This window comes from Lichenostomus cassidix, chromosome 4 (assembly GCF_008360975.1).
Source record: "Lichenostomus cassidix isolate B80296 chromosome 4, HeHo_3.0, whole genome shotgun sequence".
Classification (NCBI taxonomy): domain Eukaryota; kingdom Metazoa; phylum Chordata; class Aves; order Passeriformes; family Meliphagidae; genus Lichenostomus; species Lichenostomus cassidix.
In genome coordinates this window covers 56694936-56717094 of record NC_139484.1, presented here as the reverse complement: position 1 = coordinate 56717094, position 22159 = coordinate 56694936, and the positions used below count along the sequence as shown (strand labels likewise).

At 44.4% G+C, this 22159-nt stretch overlaps 2 long non-coding RNA genes across 2 annotated transcripts; both read right to left on the bottom strand.

Annotated features, from left to right (window-relative positions):
• Positions 1 to 2776: 2776 nt before the first annotated feature.
• On the bottom strand, positions 2777 to 8988 carry LOC146438541 (uncharacterized). Its single transcript, XR_014851833.1, has 5 exons — positions 8869 to 8988; positions 7545 to 7646; positions 5512 to 7447; positions 5373 to 5417; positions 2777 to 3640 (listed from the first exon to the last, which is right to left on the bottom strand). It is a non-coding gene; the product is annotated as an uncharacterized LOC146438541 (long non-coding RNA).
• A 2961-nt stretch (positions 8989 to 11949) lies between these two features.
• Positions 11950 to 14221, bottom strand: LOC146438540 (uncharacterized). Its single transcript, XR_014852095.1, has 3 exons — positions 13662 to 14221; positions 12475 to 12578; positions 11950 to 11968 (listed from the first exon to the last, which is right to left on the bottom strand). It is a non-coding gene; the product is annotated as an uncharacterized LOC146438540 (long non-coding RNA).
• Positions 14222 to 22159: the final 7938 nt, after the last annotated feature.

Sequence of the window (22159 nt, the reverse complement as noted above, 5' to 3'; positions counted from 1 at the left end):
CTTAAGTTTGCTAAATGAGCCCTGAAAAGCTTCAATTAACAAATCTGGAGTGAATTGGGGATTGCAAATCTGGGATTTTATGGCCCTTCGAGTCCATGTTGGGTGTATCCACTGCTTTTGGTGCCAAGGGAAACTCCAAGTTACAAATAATCCAAATATGAACCAGTTCTCATGAAACTCAGCATTCCAAGCCTTGATTCAGGCTCAAAAGAGCTGGGAATGCCCCTGGCAGAAAAGCACCTGTCAAGCAAAGAAGGTTTAAAATGCCTGTAAGCAGGAAATGCAAGAGAAATGGCTGCATTTTCCCCCGCGCACCCGGGCTGGCCCGCTCTTCCCACCCGTGCCGGCCCCGCCGCGCCCCGCCGCGCCCAGCGATCCCGGCGCGTCCTCGCCTGCTCCGTTTCGCGCCGCAGATGCTCATCTCGGGACGCGGCGGGACCCTCGCTCGGTGCGCTGCGTGCAGCTTCGCACCGGGGGCTGTTCTCGGCGCTGCGGGGAGCCCGAGGCGCTGAGGCGGGGCCGGTACCGGGATCCGGGCCCGGGGATTCGGGTCCGGGTCCTGCCGGCGTCTGATGGGGATCCCGGGCGGAGCGGGTTCTGCCTGGGCGGGCGGGGTGCGGGTCCCGGGGCCGGAGGGCCAAGTGGGGCTAGGGCTGCGATGGGGACGGGCCCCTCCGCCCCCGGTGCGCGCTCCCGTCCCGACCCATCCGCCCCCGGACAGAGCAGCGCCCGCCTTCTCCTCTCCCTCGCCGCGCCCCCGGGGGCTCCTGCCCACCGCAGCCCCGCGGCCCGAGCGGGGCTGCATCGCCGCGGGCGGCAGGAGCCGCTCCGGGCCGGGCGCTGAGCTCCGCGCTGCCCCTGCCGCTGCCGCTGGGCTCGCTGCGGGACTGGCGCCCCGCCGGGGCTCGCTCTGCTCCAGCCGCTCGTCACACACCTGCCGCCCGAGACCCTGATGCTCTCCCCCCTCTCCCCGCCCATTTTTCTGTGGCTCGCACCCTCCAATGGAAAAACTACTGGCTCTCCAAAGGCAGTGAAGACTGCTTGCTCTTTATTGCCAGAGCACAGGAGCTTCTGACGTGGAAAGACCCACAAGGCTCGTCAAGCTAATGATAAGAACTGATTGGCCCCTATGGGGATCAAACACAGAATCTGGGCGTAAGGAAGAGCCGCTTTTGTGTAGAGCCAAAGGAAAAATCAAGTGCACTTAGAAATACCCAGGGTTCTTGTGGAGAAGACAGTGTGTACAGGGCCTTGTCTGGTGTATGGGTTGAGATGATTTTGTAGTGGGTGGAGTTTGCCTGCTGCAAAAGGGCTGAGAGCTCTGACTTGCTGCTGATGACTTCAATACAGTGGAGGCACAAACAGCAAGTGTTGCTTGCATTCCTCTGGAATAGAGATCGGGGTGTTTTCCTGTATCTTGACTGATAATAAAGCAGCCCTTTGACATGTGACTGAGCTACAGCAGTGCAAGGGACAGAGGTAAGAGAGGGGGGACAGGTTGAAAAGAGACTTGGGGAAGGAAAGACCTGTGCCTTCCTTGGTCCGTGAGGGTGGCAGAGGTGACATGTGGTTGGAGCAGCACTCTGGAGAGTGCAGTGCTGTTCGTGTTGAAACTGGCTCGGGGAGCAAAAGAGCAGAGGAAAGGGAAAAGATACATTCATGTATTAAGAGCATGTATGCTCTTAATGTTGTCATTAAGTTGTAATGCTATAGACGTTTTAGGGTAAAATACAGCCAGGGGAAAGCTGTACATTGCTGAGGAAAAGCCATTGAGATACTCATGAAGAACCCAAAAAAAATAATAGCAAAAAGTGGAAAAGAACCCAAAAAGCCTTTGAAGAAATTCTATATGGTGGTAAGAAAAGGTTTCAAAACATGTAAAAATCCCCTGAAAAGCCCTTCCAAAATTGTGTCTCAAGACAGCTGTAAAAATGATGGAGAAACTCCAAATAAAGTGCTGAGAATGTGCTGAAAAAGCGTCCAACGTTGCCGTGGTGACAAGGTGGTGCGGAGGCGTGGCTGTGGGCGGAGGGAGTGGGCGCCGAAGGGCGTGGCTGTGGGCGGGGGAGGGCCATCAGGGATGGGGCGGGCAGGGGCGGGGCAAGAGCAGGATGACGTCGGGGGCGTGGCGAGAGGCAACGAGGGGCGCCTTACTCTAAAGGATGCTCGCTCTGCTGCAACCTGCATCCGCTCCCCTTCACTCTCTTTGCGGGAAATGCAAACGGGCAGCAATGGCTCCTGTTTCACTCTGCACCTGTGGCTGCTCCCTTAGTCCACCTCTTTGCACGGCTACATTGCTACAAACGTGCCACACTTCACAGTCCGTGACACATCTGTATGTGCCATTTAAACACTCAGCTACTCAGTTTTCCTCTCACTAATGGAGACGCTTCTAATTTCAAGCACAAAAGAGAAAAGCCCTGTCCCTTTTTCTTAGCATTAGCACTTCAGAGAGAACTTCACACATTTTATTACAATTCATTAGGCAGGTCTATTTTCATGTCCACCCCGCTTGCTTAGAATTCCTTCCAACACCACCTTATTTCTTTACTCATGCACAACACTCTATTACAGGCATGATCACTTAGGCACAGGCTGATTCTCTGTGTTGCGTAACTAGAAGTACTATATTGTTCAATGTTATCTCTTCATTTGGTTTTATCTAGTTTTCTGTGATTTTGGAGAGCCTTGGGAGTTTTAGCTTCTTCTTGTACATGTATTTTTAACCTCCCTCCACTGTATCCCTTGATTTCTTTAATAATGAAATGAGGCATAGTTGGAGCCAGGTATATTGCATTGCAAATTTATTTGTGCATTGGCACAAAAGGTCCACTCACACAGGTAGCGAACAGGTTTGCTGCAAGACAGAAAATGTTTTGAAGACCCGCGCAAAAGATGCTTAGCAATCATGGAACATGCTTCAGCTACTGTGCAAACAAGAGATGACAAATTATTTATTCATTACAGTTAGACTCAAAAAGGCCACTTCTGCTGAGATAGACTGCAGGCACCTGGATACATGTCTGGCCCTAAAAAAAAACCAAAACAAACAAAAAAAACCATGTCAAAGTTCTTGCCCTGGTCTCTGCCTTCTCGTTACCAAGCAGAGCAAGCTGCACCTGAAGGAAGTTTGGAAGCCTCTCCCCTCTGAGGTTCTAATAGGGCATGGTTAATTTGCAAAGCAGGCTCCTGGGAATTACAGTTGCTCTGTTACATCATAGCAAACATGCACATGCAACTAGAAGTAGGCACTGAGAATTGTTTTCTGTAACTTTATTCAGGAAACTGCTTCTTCTTTCTCTCATACATGGGCATAGTTTCCCACAGAATATTTACCACTGGCATTTTGCTTTCATCCCCCTTCTATTTTATTTCCCTTTCATTCCCTACATTCCTTACATCCTGATACTTTTCTTGCTGGCTGGAAGATAAAATCATAAATGGACAACAAAAAAATTGCAGATGTTGTTTTTTACTCTTTTTCTACTTGCTCTTCCCAACTGCTATCTGTTCTTTTTAATGCATCTTTAAAGGACTAAAATTGCCAGTGCCCAGGAAGGACTTGTGAAGTGCTACTTCTCCATGATATCACAGAATCCAGCCAGAAGATGCCAGTCTGGAGCTGTACAAACTTCCAGGTCTCGGTAGAAATAAAAAGGGCATGAAGTACTTGCCCTTAGAGAACATTTCCCATGTTTTTAAAATCTGGCTGAATAGATAGAAAAATTGGCACATCAAGCCTGCATCCATTTCAATCCAACATCACTTTAAACTGTTAAAAACTTAGGGGGTTTGGATGATGGTGCTACCACTTCTTAGATTAACAAATTTGGCTCGGCTGATCTCCAAACACTTCTCCAAATTTTTGATTAAATACTGGACACTAAATAAGGTGTTTAGCCTTAGACCTAAACATAGTTATTTTCTGTATATAGACACATACAGGAAAAAACTCACATGCACAGCCTACTGAAATTCACTTTACCATTAAACCTGATTCATGTGGCTCAGTTCTGAGAGCCGTACTAAATTGCACCTCCTGAAATGTCCACATACAAAAATTAGGCTTTCAAATGGCCTAAGAAAAACAAATACAGCTTTACTGATCCTTTAAATGCCATCTTCAGGGAAGCACATGTCCCATTTTGCTGAGGGAAGGGTAACTGCATTCCCCTTCCTCCCCTGTGCCCTATGTGACACACTGCGAGATGGTTCAGAGGGTTTAGTTCAGCCTGAGTAGGAAATGCTGCACAGCTCAGGTGGTGGGTGCTTGTCAGTATCTGTTCCATGTGCTGTTCCAGTCAGCCAAGTCAGAGAGAAGCAAGGAAGACGCTGAAAGGAAGAGTTTGGAGGTAGTGGTTGTGCAATCATTCCATCTCAATGTGCAAGCAGCCCAGGTCACGCTTCTGCTGAAGTGTTCTGTGTGGTTTAACTCATGTCGCTGTGACCAAAATACCTGAGCGACACTTTGCTTTCCTTGGTGCATTTAGCACATCTCTGGTCAGCACACTTGTGGCATTAGGTTATCCAAATACACTGCAGTCTGATGGGATCCTTCTCAAGGCCTGCTGAAAGCACTTTAAACGTCAGCAGCTTCACTGCTCAGTTGTTTAGAACTTAGCAGGAGCACGCCATAGATCTATTTTTCTTACTTGCCCTAAGAAACCGGGTATATTGAGTCTTTAAAATAGGACTGACACCTCTTACCTGTAAAGGTTTCCCTGATGCATCAGCAGTGTGTTCTCTCTCCCTCATCCCGCTACTCACTCATCCCAAAACAGAACCTGGTTTTAACTGGTGTCTTCTTTCAACAGGTAAGAAATATTTCCACCCTACAGCCCTGCACACAGTTTGGACAAGGATCCCAGGACTCCAAGGCCAGCCACAGGCCTAGCTCCTGGCAGCTTTGGTCTGGCAGAAATACTGCCATTTTGACAACTGCAGGATGCAGAATCCCACATTTGGCTGTGGGCATCTGGCATGGAACAATGGCTCTCTACCACAGGAAGGACAAATTCCCACCCTTGCATCTTGGAGGTGATTTGGAGGAGTCCAAGTGCAGTGCAGACAGAGCTCTGCTTCTTGGCAGCTTTCATCTTTTCATCTGTAAGGAATCCTGTGACACTAACAATTGAAACAGTAAACAATCCTGCATTCAGACCCTGGCTGCTAACAATGGCTCTTTTCCACAGGTAGGAAACATTTCCACCCTCCTGTCATGGACACACTTGCAAATGCAACTTCACCTAATCAAAACCATCTGGCAAGGCTTAATAACACAGAAGATAGAGCAGATCACACGTGTGTTACCTCACTCACTTCAGTAGGGCTGTGTCAGAGAAAAATCTGGCCATTTGAACCTTTGTACAAACCTGTTTGGTGGCATCCTGGGCTGGGATATCTTGTCAGTGGACTGCCTACAATGCAAAAATGACAACGGATGCTTAGAGCTGCACCAGAAATTGACACCGAAGAAAAAATAACTCATTCTGTCTGCTGGTCACTGCTCACCTCACTCCATCAACCTCAACTGCTGACAGTTGGCATTACTTCCTAAAGAATAAAACAAAAGAAGGCAAAGAATAACCCTGTAACAGAGTCACCATTTCACCTCCCCCTGCCACAACAAACAGTGAATGACCTTCCTGTGGGGACCCACTGAGACCCTCGCAGTACGGGGCACGGATTCAATCCATCTGCATCTGAAAGAAATTCACTACAAAAGTCCAAGTTGAAAGAAATTCATTACAAAAGTCCAAGTGCTACATGGTAACTTAAAAGCTCCACACATCTTTTGCCGATCTACAGATACCACCTACACTCTAACTACACCCTACGGCACAAATTTCAAGTCCCTGGGTGGCAACTCTGCCACAGATCACACATATAAGGCCAGTGACCGGGGAGTGTGGGATGGTTGCAATCTGTAGGCTCCACTGGCTAAGCCTCTCAACAAATTAACAGTACAGCCTTAGTCCTGTTACACCTACACAGCAGACCCCGCAACAGGGCAGAGCAGCTCCAGGCCAAAGACAGACAGACAGACAGACACAGACACACACACACACACACACACACAGAGACATTAGACAGCACTACAAAAAGTGAGCAGGGGAAGGATTTAAGGAAGATGTCCCTGCTCCCAAGTAATTGTCCAATAAATTCCCGTAGTCTGAATTTGTCGTACATTTACAAAGAAGATGATTTCCAAGGGATATGTTCTCAGTGCTGTTTAAGGTTGATAGTGCTTTATGATTCAACAGCATCCAACATAACCACCACATATCGTGTATGGGAGAGCTAAATAATTCATAGGAAGGGGCAGCTCACCTATGATCAAAATGTGAGACCAATGCAGAGACTCTGTTAACATCCTGAAGTAAAGAAAAAAACTACCATGTTACATGAAGTTAAGCTCCTTGGATTCTGCACCAAGAATGAGAAAGTTCTTTCCAGTGATAAACCCTACAGGCACATGGAGAAACATTTAAGTAATCTGCTGTTCTACATACACACTTACTGTTAATATCTGCTGTGTTAAAGGCAGGCATCAGCAAAGCACCATTACATTATTTTAATTTTCTCAGAATGCCTCATATGTTGCTAATACCACAGATATTAAGGATGCAAAAGAAGCTCTTGTCCCAGGGATGATTCTCTTTCTCTCTGTACAGTACATGGATCATAGCCATCTAGTGGTAAGTGATTCAATCTACCTTTCACAGCCGGGACAAAGGGTAGAGAAATTGTTTGCATCTGCAGGGGAGATGTCCTGACTATATGTCTTTCTTCCAGATGGGCTCTGCATTCCAGGAGGAAAATCCTCCTAGTTTGTTCTTTCTGATGGTGAGATAACTTCTTGCATTAGTCTGGATGGAATAAAAACAGTATTCAGGAGTATAAAGCATTCCACATTTATAAGAAAGACTACCTTATCTAGTCTAATTCCAGAGAATTTACTATTTGAGACTCTTGGGTACCATAGGGTAAGAACTGCATTTATTTCTCTGAATCTGTAGTCTCCTAGAACACCTATTTCAACCTCCCCCATTCAGTGCCACCCGTGACTAAGCATAGCCCATTAGGATTTGCTGATTTAGGATTTAGTGTCTAACTTTCCACTAAAACTTAACAGTGTGCATTGATGAGTGAACCTTTAGACACCTTTTACACTGACGCTTGTATGGTGCTGTCTCTGCCTTGGAATGGTTTGAGACACCTGTCATGGACAAGATTTTCAAGGGTCAATCTAAAGCTGGTGTTCTGATTGGTGTGCTGATGGTACATTCTCATTCGGTCAGGAAGCAGGTCCATGTGTAACAGTGAGCTAAGTGACACTGAAAAGTCCACTGGTTTGGTGGTCATGGTGCCAATGGAATCTTGGGAGCAGTACTTATGTGTTATGCACTCCCAGAGATTGTTCCAATTCCTGTTGGCGCTGCTGAATCTGAAAGGAAAAGGCACACTGTACAGTTCAGCAGATTCAATTACTCACTGGCAGGAGATGTGTTTGTAAGTCAGCACTGCAAGTACTTCTTTCATACCTTGCAGTAGAAATATCTGCTCACAGCTTCTTGAGACCATGGCTCGTGGTAAAATCCGGCTCTGTGTTCTTCCTCTGGGTTTCCAACCACATCAGTCATCACCTGTGACAAAAAACCATTTTTCACCATAGCTCTTCTACCACATATAGAAACTTTCAGATTTACCCAGCGTGAAAATTTATCTACATTACACATAAAAATGCTCACAACTGTTCTTCTGAAAGCCCAAAGCAAATGGACACTGTGCTTACTGGGAAAACAGGATCACAGAAAAATCAAATGGTTTGCACTGGAGGGAACCTTTAAGCTCATCCAGTTCCACCCCTTGCCGTGGGCAGGGACGCTTTCCACTAAACCGGGTTGCTCCAAGCCCTGTCCAATCTGCCTCCAGGGACAGGGCAGCTGGGGGTTGGAACCATTCTATAAAAAAAATGGAATTCTAATGACTATGTCTCCAGCATCACAGAATCACAGGTAAATATAGTTATTGATATATTTAGCAAAGCAGTGACGTGGAATCACAACTCTGATGCCAGCAGGGCAGAACACCATAGAAAAGGCTCTTATGGGAGTAGTTGTCAGTCAGGGAAAACTCTGAACAACTACTCCATCTATATAGTTAGAGAAGCTCCACAACACTGTTGGTTCTAAGTTCCTCAAGTCAAAGTCTGCTTTATTTAAACATTCTTCAGATGCCTGTCCTCTTTGAATACAATATAAATTGTATAATCTTAACAGTAGATTTTTGGAAGACTATTGACTTAAACTAGGCATTTATGTAAGAAACAAACAATGACTTTATTAAAATAATTTCATGGATTCATTAATACAACTGATTTTGAGGCATCTCAGTTAAAGACAGAAAATGCGAAACTTTATGAAGAACAAATTATTCATTTTTGCTAGCAACCAACCAAACTTCTTTATATTCCATTCCTTGCATACCTCACAGATAAGTTCAAGGACAGCAAATAAAATTCAATTATGAACCAACAAAACACAATCGTGTTCTTGGAGTGTGGGATACTCCTGATGAGTTTTACACAGCTTTGATTTTACAGAACACATCAACAAACCTCTGCATTTCCATCTTACTGTCTGGTCACAAATTGACCTAGCACTGGCATGAAGCACCACTGCTCCACTGCAGCTGGAATACAACCTAAACTGTCTTTCCTGCAGACTGTCTACTCTGGATTATGGTAGTCCACTCAATGTCTGCCTTCCACCAACTATCCATCCTTGGCTATCCACTCTATGTACATTTAGATAAAATTATTCCATTATGGTTCCACTATTCATTCTTTTCCAAACCTTTGCTCACCTTAAGATCCCTACTTTGGGACCACAGGAGGTCTTGGATGTATCCTTTGGGATCCTTGGATAAACTCAGCATGAAATCACGTTGTATTTTTAGCTGATTTATGGACTCAATTGTCCCATGAATCTGACAGAAAAAACAAAGCAGATATTCTTTAATTTCTCCCATGCTCCACTGACCCTCAGGTTGCCTCTGTTACTACCTTTGCCAGAACATTTACCCAACCACAACTACTCAATGGAATATATTTCTTTTCCTGACCTCAGAGATACAATTCAACTTCCCTGTTCGGCATCTCTAGTAACATAAATTCCTTGGATAATTTGCAATTTGATGCTTCTTTAAGTGTGTACTCTTACTCAAGTTTAGTGTTTGCCACATTATTAGGCAAGGATTACTCTGATGGGTGCCAGGTCACCCAAAGCTAGCTTTACAACAAATCAAAATTTAAGGATCAAAGAACATCCTTTGATGTTGACGCGGTATTGGAACCCGGGCCGGGGAACTCAAGGGTGGAGTTTTCCCTCGCTGCCACCGCGCCCCCTGATGCAATCGGGGCGGGGAATGACGACACCGAGGGGGGAGGGTTTGGGGGCGGTTCTGAGGTGGAAGGGTTCGTGGCGGGAGAGCAAAAGGGATTATGGGGAGAAGAAGCTGCCCCGAGGGGCTGCCACGAACTATTTGGAGTAGAAATGCAGTCGGCGCCATGTTGGTTTAGTTCAGTAAAGGGAGAAGGGGAGGAGAGAGAGGGCGAGGTGAACGGGTTCAGGATAGGCGACTGGACAGGTTGTGCAGTCCTGCTCAGACAAGGCGAGGGAGAAAACAAGGAAGCGCCCTGCAGCTGGTGGCAGGCAGGCATCTGGTGACGGGATGCGGTTTCTTGTTCTCCCCTGAAAGGGTTGGAGGGATGAAGGGATTGAGGAGAAGGAAGGTCTGAGGGGGAATGCGGGGGTTTGAGGAAGGGGGAGGAACAGAAGCGGGGGGATTAATATACACCTCCGATGGGGGTTCAGGCATCCTGGAATTCCCGCAACCCATGCTGACTAACTCCCCAAGTTTTACCCCTGCCGCGCTGAAAAATGAAGAAACAAAAAAAAAGGGGGCTGTGGAACCGTGGGCCCTGTCTCCCCTTAATGGTCCCTAAGGGCCACCCACGAGTCACTGTATACTCAGGGAACCGGCGGGAGAGACCCCCTCCCCACTCCGGTGCGGATATGCTCACCACAAATCGACAGCTTTCGTGCGGCTGTCTTCCGCGGGTTGACGGCTGTTTCCCACTCTTTCACAGACGTCACGCAGTTCCAGCAGCAAAACAGTTCGGCTAACGGCAGGTATTCCTAAAGGCTAGCAGGGACTTTTCAAGAGTCTCTCCTGGGTTCTCCGGGAACGCCACACAAGCTCACAGAACGTCCTGCTGCTTCACGGCAGGGCAGTGCGGGCTCTCTCCGGTGCTGTGGACCCGCCCGGCGCTTTCCGCGCGAAGATGGCGGCTGCGCGCAGCGCTGCTCCGGTGTTCGCGCCGCGGGCAGAGCGGGGCAGGGGCGGCGGCGCTCTTCGCCGGTGGCGCGGTTCCTCTGAAGAGCGCGGTCCGCCGGCGGCTCGGCTCTGCGGATGGCGAGGCAGCGGGCGCGGGAGCGGCTGCTGTGTGGTGAAGCCGGCGCTGCAGTTTTTCGCGGCGGCGATGGTTCGTCGTCACTGCGAAGCCGCGCGGGGCGGATCACGCTGGTTCCCGGGGGTTCAGCAGATCTTGGCGCTTCCCGGCCAACGCACCATTTGCTGCTTTGACCCCCGAAAGACTGCCAGCTGCCCCAAAAGCAGCAACGGAAAGGCGGCTGGCAGCGCTGAACACGGTCCGGGTGCGCAGCCGCGGTGAAGCAATCAGGCGAGTGCGGCTTCCAGGAGAACTGTAGCGCTTTAGGAAAGCGGTAAATACGAAAGAGGCGTAGACTCCTGCGTTTGGGATTCTAGAGGGTTTATTATAGGAACAGGGGCGGAGGACAAGGTAAAGGATAACATATCCTAGAATCCAAAAACCCAGAAGCCCCGACCCCGGTTCTGCACGGTGTTAAAAGGGCGGCGAGCACGGGGCGTGTCCAGACCCAGAGGACCTATCAGGAGGGGTCTTAGGGTGAAGAGCAGGCTTACAAACCTGTAACAGTATTGCAGGGGACGGTACATGACTTTTAACCAATGGGATGTTTTAGTTGGGGGGAAAATTCTGGAACAGAAATTATAAATTCAAAGCTAATTCACTGCGGCAAACAACCATCATTCTACTGTCTTAACAATAAAAATTCTCACTGCCTATATCAGTATTTCAGTTAGTCCATATGCTCCCTAAAATTAATAAATTTTCTCTCTGCTAATGGAGTGCTTTTATCTTGAATAGATGCTATTTGCGTGGAGGGGAAAGAAGGTAGCAGAGAACAAGTTCTTAAAGTTGTACCATCAAAATGCATCTGAGCCTGAACTGTCATAGGAAAGGGGGATCCCATCCACTTGCAGCAGTGCATTAACAGTTTCCTTAACCCAGCAACATTTCTTCCAGGGACGGTTTCAGTCAGATTAGTGGCTCCACAACTGCAGTGTCCATCATTTGTGCCAAGCTAAGGCTGCCACAGCTACACAGCTGGATTTTTTTGCTTTTACGCTAGCAAAAGCTACTCCTTTGAAATTTTTTAAAGAACCACACGCATAACTTGTGTGCAACTTATCTGACTATTCTCTAAGAAACTGGAGAAGTAAATGCATATTTTTTCTGCAGGTGAGCAATAAAAATACTGATTACCATAATGTCAAGACATATTTGTGAGACTATATTAGAAACTCACTTGATTTATCCCCTTTAAATTTTAAATGATGTCAGTTTGCTATCATTCTAACTTCAATGGACCACATGACATTGCAAGTCCAAGTATACTGGGTTTTGATGTATGTGACAAGATGAATTTGCTCTGTTGCACTAGGTGCCAATGGCTGTGTTTTCCATGCTGAAAGCTGTGCACTGACCTGGTAGTCCAATGTGAGGAGTAATGTGTGTCGCACACTGACATCCCCAGGTCTCTTCACCTGCAAGCCATCTCTTTCCTGGGTCGTGGGAGTTCTGTGCCACATGACAAAGGGAAAAGCAAAATGGTTGGTCATTTTTTCACTGATGTCCATGGAGGTGTAACTTGCACAGTACAGCAAGTACTTGCACAGTACAGGGTCAGACAAGTATAAGCTTTCTGAACATCTGGCAATTTAAAAAAGAGACCCGACAACAACAAAACCGAACCACAACAGCCCTTCACACCCCCCAGTCATTTCAATTCAGCTTTAGTGAAGAATCTGCTCTGCTGCTAGCATGCTTTACTTGTTAGGAAAAATGTCCACAATTTTTCCATCTTTTCATACATTCTGTTCTAAGATGTGCACAACATCACTAATACATCTATTGTTTTTAGAGTAGATTTCTTTAGCAAACATTCTTAAGAAGAATGTAATTTTGAAAACTTTGAAAATACCATAAATTGGATAAGTAATGCAAGGTCCCTTAGACAAAGGAGGCAACAGGCACTGGGTGCTTATCTGTGCCAGTAACTGGTTTGTATGCAAAGGGTGCACAACCTTCTCACCTCCACAAGATGATTGTCAGGTCCATAAAGGTCTTTGTCCAGTTCAATAACCAAATTCTTAAAAAAAGATGAAAACTTCCATTTCTGTTTGCTGAGCTGTACAAGCAGAAGAACCAGACATGTATAAGGCTGCATATATAAGCTTGTGTCCTAGATTTCCTTCTCAGTCTCTCAGTCTTGAACGTTAAATCCCCTGTAAGCCACAAGTGTGATCAATCTAACTTGAGTTCTCCCTCTGACAAATGCAGGGTAAGATGCAAAAAACTCAACAGTGGTGGAACTGTGAGTGCATACTTTAGGGAAGATTTCCTTGACCCTTAATGTTACTGGAAAGGACTGGCTTGTAAGGTGAATGTGGCACCCATGAGAAAGGTCCAGAGAACAGCTGTGAAAATCATCTGAGGACTGGAGCACCCCTCCTGTGAGGACAGGCTAAGAGAGCTGGAGTTGTTAAGCCCAGAGAAAAGCAGCCTCCAGGGAGTATTTAAAGGGGGCTTGTAAGAAAGATTGAGGGAGACTTTTAACCAAGATCTCTAGTGACACAGTGACGGGCAATGGTTTTAAAATGAAATACAGTAGTTTTGGACTGGTCATAAGAAAGACATTTTTTACTCAGAGGGTGGTGAGGCCCTGGCACAGGCTGCCCACAGAAGCTGTGGCTACCCTGTCCCTGAAAGCCATAGAAGCTGTGGCTGCCCTATCCCTGAAAGGGTTCCAGGCCAGGTTGGGTGGGGCTTTGAGCAACCCAGGCAAGTGGAACGTGCCCCTGTCCATGGCAGTGGGATGGAATGAGATGGTCTTGAAGGTCCCTTCCAACCCAAACCATTCTCTGATCCTAAGGCCTCTACAGCTTTCATTTTAAGAGCCTGGAGCTTTTTGATGAATGCTAATTCATCACTAAATGAATGCTAAGTCCTATACTAGGTAGAACTATTTCATTTTACATTTTGTCCTTCCATGTAATTATCACTATTCGTTCTTTACTACACAGCTTATACTGTGTACATTAAAAACTGGAAGGTCTATGATTACCTAATCTGACTCTCCACAGAATATAGGCTATGTGATTCCAATTTATTTCTTCGTATTTAATGCAGATAATATTTTATTTAAAAATGCTAACACTTGAAAAGCCATTTTGTTCCAATAAAGAATCTTTGGGGAAGAGATCAGTCATACATCATCCAGGAGCTTCCCCTCCACACGCAGCTCCCACGAAGCAATGCTGCCATCAGAGTCATCAGCATCTGATTTTGCAGGATTAAATGTGTTGGAGATGTAAAGTCTCAGTTTCCGCTTTTGCTGTTATAAACACAGAGAAGGGGAAAGTACATATCCAGTTTAAGTTCAAAATCTGAAGTAATGATGCATTTAGTAGAGAATCTCCATGTTCTGTACAGTTGCACCCAGTTATATTAGAATTTAAGATTCTGTTACATGTAAGAAAATACACTGAAGAGCTGAATCTAAAAATTCCTTTCAAAAATTCTTGGCTATATATGCTAAAATTCACTGTAAATGGAGGAAGACGGGAGATTGCCAAGCCTGAGTGGTGATACATCTTGTATTTCTGGATTAGATATTAGAGAAATCACTATAAGAAAAGCAAGATATTATGTCCTTTCTGGCTTCAGCCTAGCTAGATTGCTAAAACTCAGCTACAAGTCTATTGCAACATAAGTATCTTTCGTAGTTGCATCAGTTCAGGTTTATAAATGGCAGCCAAAAATACAGCTCACGCTGCAAACTACCTGCCAGGCACATCTCTGCCCATCTGCATTCTACCATCATGCAGTACCTGGTAATAATCTGCAGACACACCTGAACACACCAACACACACACACCGGCTGCCTTATGCTCATGTTCACCCCACCTGCCTTCACTCCCATCAAACATGCTGCAGCTCCACCTTGCTAGGAGAGCTGAGTGCAGGAAGGCACCCTGCTTCATTCCTAACCCTAGGTGCTCAAGTCTGTCAGAGATACAATTGTCATTTTTACAGAGCACCCAAGGTTTCCCAATCACTGCAGTGGTTCATGGCTATGTCATTTCTCAGCACCCTTCCTTCCGTGCACGATGTGGAAAATCCAGCCTTTAAGTCTGATGCACGGATTCCAGAAAAGATTACTACCAGAAATTACTTTGGGACTCTAATCTCCAATACCTATGTATAATACAATGAAAAAAAAGCTACAGTCGTCAAGTTAATGCAGACACAACAAAAAATAAAGAGCAGTCTTGTAAAGCTTTCACACTTACACGGAGGAGAGAAGGAAGTTACATACAGCAGGCTATAGAGCATAATCTGTCACAGAAGAATGGGGAGGGCAGAGATGTATGGCTGAAGAGGAACAGGAAAATTAGTACATTTTGCCAAATCTGGAGAAGACAGTGACAGAAAGGTTTGATAGAAATGAAGTGTCAATAGTAGGCTCTGACAGGGAACAGGATTTTCCAAAGTGCCATCGGTCCAGAAAATGACAGGTTTACACAGGTAAGAATAGGCAGATAGGTAGAAAATATTCCTGTGAATCCATGTTCTTTCTCCATCCTTTCCCACAGGATCTCTGTTGCCAAAGTGGTCTTTCATAACACAATTATTTTAATGACCCAAAATCTCTATATGGTGTGGCAGACTTGCGAAGGACTTCACATTTCTAAATTCACAACTCTTCAAATTACCCTGCACATTTTATGCACCATCCCTAAACTTTATCCCCACCTGGATTACTTGCAGAATCATACTGACACACACAAGCAGGCTTTTACTTAATAGTTCCTCATAGATACTCTCCTGAGATTTCAGGTTGATGTCACTGATTCCATTTCTTCTTCTTTCTATTTCCAAAGACAGTATCTTCATTATCACATTTACCCCGGAAACTCCTTCTCTCCTCATATCTCCCCATATCCAGATAGGAACTGCATCTGTTTCCTCAGAAGTCTGACACTTCATCACTGAGATCATCCTCTGCAATAACATCCTCATTCAAATCTGAGTATTTTAGATGTCTCCCTTTCTCTCTTGTCCAGTTCACCTAAAACCAAGCCAGTAACAACACCCAGCTCAACTGTGAAGTATTGAGATTCTCCATGCTTTCATTCTTTCCCTTTGATAGCCCCTTAGCACTCCTCTTTCAAGTCATGCACAAGCTGGATGCAGCTTATGTTTCAGAACTGGTCTCCTGCTGGCTTCCCTATACTTCCCCTGCTCTGCCAAAATCTAAGTCTGCAAATCATTTGGTTGTTTCTCCTGCGTCTCTCTCTTCAATTTACAGTGTCTGGTTTTACACAACAAATTCTCTTTCTTGAATTTAATTCTTTCCTGACTGTGACGTCTTTAAATGATCTGACTTCCACATCAGAAAGGAACCTAGAATACCTGTGACTAAAAATGCTACGTAAATGGCTATCTCTAAAATTATCTTTTATCTGACTTCTTATGTATCTTGCTTTTCCATCAAAAATCATTTAGCCTTAGACTCCAACATGACACAGACAGTACTGACAACCTGTCTGTACTGAGGCATGCTGTGCCTCCAGCCTCTGCTGGGCAGAGACATTCTATCTGACAACAAAATGTGCAACTTGCACCCTGGGGGCTCTCTTCAGATTTTGGCCCAAAAGAAAATTCGCTGAAATTTCGCAACTGAAAATTCGCAACACTATTAAGGCACTGAAAACCTCTTAAATGCAACCACAGAAAGATCCTTGCTTCTGACTCCTCAAGAAATCAGTCAGGTAGGGCAACTAACCAGCTGCGAGAATACTCCAACACCAAATGGGCTTTAAGTCTAATAAAAATCTTTATTAGAACACCAAATAGAATAAGAGAACATAAAAAAGGGAAAACAACATCTGCTGGGTAACATAAAGTTTAAAAAAAATTCTGTAAAGCAAATTTTCTCTGCTCACATTCCTTGAAAATCGTTCATTTCTTCAGGTTTGCTCTTATTCCAGCAATTCTGTGACTTCCAGGGTTTAGGCATGACCTGCAGAGTCAGCCAGACCTGCCAGAGATGTTCTGGCAAGCAATATAAAAAATTGTGAAAGAGGCATCTGTCCATGACCACTGCTTCAACAGCCCAACATGCTCTGTACAGCACTGTACTGACCCAGACACATTCAAGCCTCAACTACCCTTCTGAAGCTGCTGCCGTCACGTCCACATCTTGTTTGTTTCCTGCTGCTCCTCCATTTCTTCCCATGTTTCCCTGCTGCTGCTCCATTTTCCTTTTTTTCCCTGCCCTTTCCAGAATTACCACCACCTCTTCTTTACATGTCCAGTGTTGCCAGCACCCCTGGCTCCTTGTAAGAGCTCCCTGGGAATAGTTCTGCTCCCAGACATTTTGGGAGGCTGACTGTCTCCTCTCCCAGGTCCAGGAACTAGACAACAGCACTTGAACTTGCCCTACATACACTTATCACCAACAGTGGTAATGCATACTTTGTGCAGTAGCATTTAAAGAAAATAAATTTAGAAATCCCTAGCAAAATTTCAGAACCATGGCTCTACAGACAGGAACAGTTACATTGGACCCTCAAGCTCCTTCTCTCCTACCATGACTATTCTCCTGGCAGCTGATCCAAACTAACATCGAGCCTGTGAAGCAAGACCCTGGCAGAGACCCAAGAGTATACTCTGAATCCTACCTGAAGGGATCTATCCAGTGGGTAACAGCTCCAGCATGCACAGCTACACTGCTCTCATAAGGATGTCCAGTCTTGTAAGATGCCAGTTCAGAGATGAGATAGGCAGTAAAAACTGAACTCAAGGAAGAAAAACACTAACATGGTGCTGGATGGGGTTTTAGAGTCACTATACAGACTGTAAAGTCTCTTTGGCTGATGACACACACCCAAAATCACTGTATTTGGTTCCCTTTCAGTACCCCTGCATTCCACAATAATGTCAAGTTCATATCCTGAGGGCTCTCAGAATGACATAGTCTTCCATCTCCAGTTGAGGAACTCCATCTCATCCAAGCAGAAACGATAAAAGTTATGTGCAACTTGATTGCTGTGCAGCTTAAATAAAGCAGTGGCAAGAAGCCACTGCCCCTCAATAAATTCTGCAAATTTTCAGCCATGCACTTTATCACACAGACCTCAAATCTGTTCTCCTCTCTGTATGGTAGATTCTCAGAGAACAGGTGAGCAACCAACCAAAGGAGCCCCAAAGGAGCTGGGGGCAAAAACTGAAGAGATGGCTTATACCTCTAGGGCAAAGAGAAAGCATGACACTTCATCTCTTCCAACACACCGGAGCTTTACCACCCACAAAGGTAAAGCTAAGGAGGGGGAACTTCACAGAGACTTGATCAACATTGCCAATCAAATAATCTCTTGTCCAAAAAACAGTAAGTGCTTGATCTCCTTGTTCCCCAAGAGTAAGATACAGGTCTTTGACTTGGCTTCAGCAAAAGGAACTTTAAATAGCAGTCGTATTAAAATGAAAAGCTTTCCCCTAAAACCATTGTCTTTCACTTACAATTTCCCCTTGAGAAAATGAAAAGGAAAAAAATAATCATATGGAACAGATGAGTGGTCATGTCAGCAAGGAAGCCCTGCAAAGGTCTCCAGCTGCTGGGAGACTTCATGTGAAATCAAATAGATCTGAACGGGAGGTTGACAGGAATGGTGGAGCAGCACAGCTACACCTTGCTCTTTCTCCAAGTTCTCCAATGTCACTTCACACAAATCAATACTGCTTTAAGTTCAAGTAAATGGGTGAAATGCTGGATATCTGTCAAATCCTTCAGAAAACTTCCCCTGGTTTACAGTGATACTTTTTTTTTTTTAAGTTTCCATTAGTATTGAATCCCTGACAAATCAAATCAGGAAGTAAGGAACTGATGATCCCATGATCTGTGTGCTATCCCCCAGACAAATCTCCACCAGCTGCTGAAGTTGAAGTTTCCTTCATTGAACTCTCAGGCTAGACACAAAACCTCCAGGATGCTTCCACGGAGGTTGTGCTTAGGATTTCAAAGAAAAGAACAAAGTTATTAGCAGATAGTCTATTGCTCACTGACTCAAGAAAATCTGTCAGCCATTCTTACAAGCAGTGTTGTGTTAAGACCTCTCTAAGTATATCTTAACAGTGAATTTCTGTGAACCTCAACACAGCATAAAAACCTCAAGCAGAAAGCACAGAAAAGATTAAAATCTGTGTTTCTGCCTTTGCATATAGAGTAACTGTTTCCTGGTGTCACAGAAAAAAAACTTTTTAGGAGGCAAAATGAACAGTGGTAGCATGGAGACTAAAAATCAGGAGACAGAAAAAACAATGACCACTGTCTGACCATTATAAAAGACTCAGAGAGTGCCTGTATCAGAACTGAAATACAGAGGCATCTGTAACTCAGAGCAGTAGCAAGATTTGTCAAAACTTGTAGAGGAAACAAAATTAGTAAGTAATTCCTGAAAAAAAAATGGACAAGAACTTTAAAATGGCCAACCCAAAGCAAAAAAACCAGTGACTTGGTAGACTACACAAGTATCATGAATAAAAGGAGCAAGACAATAATTAGTGAGTTCAAAATTGTACCGACACATGAAAAACGTTTGTAGAGAGTTCTAAAAAAGCATAAACAACAACAACAAAATTCAAAAAGAGGTGAAATGAATGCTACAGAGGAATAAAATGGACATTAGTATGCACAATAGTCTACAAAATCAGCTGTAGCAGCTTATTTGGTAGTTGTACACTATGCTTTCTCAGCAGAGAATGAAGAGTCATATAATGACAGGTAAGAAGAAGCCAGGTGCACTGAAAATTTTTTTTCAATAGTGATTGGGAGAAATGAATTTTTTATCTGAGAAAAGAGAACATTAAAGAACCTGAAAAACATGTTTAAAACATTGACTGATTAAAGAAGGAGATTAGGTGCTTGCCTTTTCCATCTCACAATGCAAAAAGCAGAACACATAAAATTATGCCACAAGACAGGTGTTTCAGTAAAAATACAAATTGCTTTCTGGCAACAATCCGATGTCAATTCTTCAGTCACCTTAACACCTGAAAGTAGGGAAAGAATCTCAATTCACAAAACAAGAGAGAGTGATATTATGATGGTATTCTGATGTTACTATTTGTATTTAACCTAAAGATTGAGAACCTGGGAGCAGATAATTTTGTTTGGAAACTGCAACTATACACAAGTCTGGTAAACTGCATGTCCCACACCAGCTCACTGCAAAAGAGTGACAGTCCCTGGATGACAGGCTCTGGTTCGGGGGAGACCAAAGTACTGTCTGTGGTGCCAGGACCTGGAGTAGGAGCTTTGCTCGTGAGATGAATCACATCCCTCTTTCAGTCAGGAGACCCTGGTTTAAGCTTTGCGATGAAAATCATCTCAGTCTTAAAATTATGTTTATGCCCACAACTGTCTGTCTCAGGCTTACACAGTGGAGAGAAACAGGCATTTTTAAGGATGTTTTTAATCTATATTCTTTTAAACAATCACTTCTGTACGAGGAGAACCATGCCCTGACCACCACTGCCTACACCAACTTCATCTCTCAGTTATGAAGGGAGCTGAGAGTGACTAGCTCACATATGAATTAATGCAATGGATATGTCTATACTTACCCCAATAAATCCCACTCCCAAAGTCCACCGCGGCCCTAGAGCTGCATAGATTTTCAGTAATTCATTCTTCTTTAATGACATCTACTGGCCTGGAGTTGAGCGTACAGTTTCTGTTTCCTTCCAGCCATTGACTTTGCTGTATCTAACAGCCCTGTCTGCCTGACTACCTCCTAAAAGTTCTTTCTGGAATTCTAACCATGTGGGTCTTCCACGAAGTCAGTAGAAGGACTCTTGCCAATGCTGCTCTGCAGACAAGGAAATCTGAGACTCTCAGGACAGATGCAATCCAAGAATGCAGGACCAGTTGAAGAAGAGGAGAGAGCACAGCAGTGCCCAAGCAGCAGAAAAGTGCCAAGGCAGGAACTAAACTAGGCAAGCTGGCAGCTGAAGGTGGCTGCTGACAGTGGTTCAGAGGAGCTGACAGCTGGGGGAGGCCATTTCCCCCTTCAACAGCCCCACAACCCCCAGGTCTCCTCACCTCTTGAGCCACCCCACAGCTGTCACCTGGCTCAACAGTGCAACTGCTCTCAGGAGATCCAAGTATGATCAACAAGCCAAACATATTTTCTGCTCTATCCTAAGGAAAAAAATGCTTCAAACACTTCCCCATAAAATTTCCCCAGAACATTTAGTCTTCAGACAGAAAAAAAGCCAGCCTGAGCAACACTAGACCATAAATCTATGGTTCCCTTTGACTGTTTCTACCTACAGCTCAATCCCTGTGACTAATACTGTAACTACAATTACAGCTGATAATTCTGAGCAATCCTGCATATTCCCTATATAATTTCACATACCTCAGACAAATTAATGTTTTCCCCAGGATTGCAATCCCAGTTTGACAATCACTGTTTTAAGGCAAATATTTTGAAATTGCAAGAGCTTTGATAAGAGATGGAAATGCAGAGATAACTTCTATTGCTGTTACCAATTCTGCAACTGTAATAAAATGAAAATACTTAACAATAAGAAAATCCCAAATTTACCTAGGTTTAGCTCCATTTTGACAGGTCTGCTACCTATATGCTAGGACGACCTATACATGTAGGACTACCTATACATGAATTTGAAAAACATCTGTTTGATCATTCTCTAGATGTTAACTGAATAACTGATATTTAAAATGTGTTTGCTGAGCTCTAGATGGAAACAGAATGTTCTGTCTACAGTTTCTGTAGAGTGTTGTACCTCCTATACTATTCCCTATCACATACACTGAGTATCTCCATTGCACAATTAAAGCTGGGACCTTGTGTACTTGTTAATTCCCTCATTAAAGAGTTTGCCACAGAACAAACAACTTCCTGCTGATTTATGAATGCAAGTCAAAGTCTTCAATCACTTTTAAACATGGCCAGGTTCTTAGCTAATTTAAAAGAATGCTGTTCTACCCATATGAAGAAGGTAAGACCAGTTATTCCTTCTGAGACTCCAATCTACAGTGTACAACATGTTTTAACAATAAACTCGTGATTTAGGCCATCCACAATTCAGTTTCCTATCTAACTAGGTATGTTAATGAAACCTAATTGTTTCTCCTTTTTTTTTTTTTTTTGGGGGGGAAGGGTTTGTTTGGTTGCTGTGTTTTTGGGTTTTTTGTTTGTATTTTGTATTTACATGTTTGCATTTATATGTTTACATTGGAGGTTTTTAATATTTGGGGGGGTGTTGGCATTTTTTGGTTTCTTTTGGGGGTTTTTATTTATTTTGGGGGGTTTTATTGTTTCTTTTTGTGGTTTCTTTTTTGTTTCATTTTGGTTTTTCTGGGTTTTTTGGCTTTTGGGTTTTTTTATTTCTTTTTGGATTTTTGTCTCAATTTTTTCAGGGGGTTGGGGGGGTCGGGGAGGTTTCTGGGGGGCTTTTTTTTTGTTTGTTTGTTTGTTTGGGTTTTGTTTATGTTTTTGTGTGTGTTTGGTTCTGTGCGTGGTGCTCTGTTGGTTTTTTGGGGTGGATTGGGGGCTTTTGGGCTTTTTTTGCTCATTGTTTTGGGGGGATGTGAGTTTTCGGTTTGCTTTCGGGGGGATTAAGAGTTTTTCTTTTTGGGGAGGTAGGTTTTTTGCAAGCTGTGGCTCAGCTCCAGTT